The sequence below is a fragment of the Otolemur garnettii genome, unplaced genomic scaffold (assembly GCF_000181295.1).
Source record: "Otolemur garnettii isolate 467f Iridium unplaced genomic scaffold, OtoGar3 scaffold00121, whole genome shotgun sequence".
NCBI classification, from domain to species: Eukaryota; Metazoa; Chordata; class Mammalia; order Primates; family Galagidae; genus Otolemur; species Otolemur garnettii.
In genome coordinates, this window is record NW_003852516.1 from 4,671,959 (window position 1) to 4,673,646 (window position 1,688).

Sequence of the window (1,688 nt, forward strand, 5' to 3'; positions counted from 1 at the left end):
ACAGGCGCCGAGCCAAGAACACTTTTTTTTTAAACACTTTTTTAAAACTAAGAAATAAGCTTGCAGAACAGTAGAGTTTAATGGATTGCTTTAAAGTGAATACCCTTGTGACTGTTGCCCACTTAACTCCCTCCTGAAAGCTAACTGTGATTCACCATTTTTTATCCTCATAGCTTTAATATTTATATGTATTATGTGCCCTTATGCCATAACTCTAGCTGTATTATTTATTTTCCTTTTTTCCACAACATTATGCTTGAACACCACCCATGTTGTGTATCTCACTGTAGTTAATTCACTTTATTGCTGTGTAGAACTTTGTTGTGTGAATATTTCACAATTTGTTTATCTCGTCTGCTTTGGCTGCAGGTTGATTTGTTTTTTGTTTTGAGCTTTTACTATGTATCAACGGTGCTGCTTTAGACATTCTTGTATATATTTCCTAGTGCTTTTGTGTACTTGTTTCTCTAGGGTGTAAACCTATGAGTGGAATTTCTGGATCCTAGGATATATGCATCATTGACATTAATAGAGAATGCAAAAATAATTTTCCCAAGGGATTATTCCAGGTCTTTGCCAGCATCTGGTATTACAAGAGATTTTTTAAATGTTTGTAAATCTGGTGGATGTGTAATGTCATCTTACTTGAATTTGCCTGTTTACTCTTAAGATTGAAGTCTTCTTTTGTATGTTTATTGGCTATCTGGATTTTTTATTTTATGAAGTCCATGTTTAAATTTTTGCCCATTTTTAAAAAAAGATTAATCCTTTTGTTATTGGTTTGTAGATCTTCATTTTAGATATTAGTCCTTTGATTATATTTGACAATTTTTTTTGTGGCTTTTCTTTCCATTTGTGATTTAAAAAAATGTATGGAAAATTTCAAACATCTGCTAGAATAGACAGGTATAATGAATGATCATGACCCAGCTCAACAGGTTTAAATTCATGGCCAACCTGATTTTATCTATATCCCCACCTGCTTTCCTTGTCCTTACTGTTTTGAGGCAGAAATCAAAGAGTTTATCTGATCCACAAATACCTCATGAATCCAAAAAATAAGGGTTCTTTTCTATAAAAACACAACCACCAAACCATTATCACATCCAGAAAAATTAACAGTAATTCCTTACTGTTGTCAAATATTCATAAATATTTTGTTTTGTTTTACCTTTGTGTGTTGAACTAGGATCAGAACAAGGTTCACAGATTTATATTTGTTGTGTGTCAAGTTTTTGAATCTGTTATGTTTCCTTCCCATCCCTTTTTTTTTCCTTCCTAACAATCTTGTTTTTTTAAGAAACTGGGCCTTTTGTCCTGTAGTGTCTCTTCCCCTGGCTTGGAATAACTTGTGTTCTGCCGTGTTTCACACATGCCCTTGTGCTCTGTATTTCCTGTGTGTTCATACTGAAGCCGAGGGGCTTGGTCCCCGTTAGGTTGCAGGTGCCTTCAACTCTCAGACAGCAATATATTCTTCTATTAAGGCATTCTTTCTCAAACCTGTGACCTAAAAGAATATTTATTTCAGGTCTGCATAAAAATATCTACAGCTCGTAGTACATTAGTATAGTCAGAAACTGTGTCCATGTAACAAAGCAATAAAATTCCCAGTGCTCTGTTGAATAGAGAATGACTTTTTGTGGATCTGTTTATTTTGGCCAATTTGTGTGTGGTTTTCTCTTTTTTTT

General features: G+C 34.0%; 1 protein-coding gene across 1 annotated transcript in view; it reads left to right on the plus strand.

The window, feature by feature from the left end:
* Positions 1-1,688, plus strand: part of ERI1 (exoribonuclease 1) — a 31,111-nt gene that overhangs the window by 23,126 nt on the left and 6,297 nt on the right. The window lies entirely within an intron of this gene.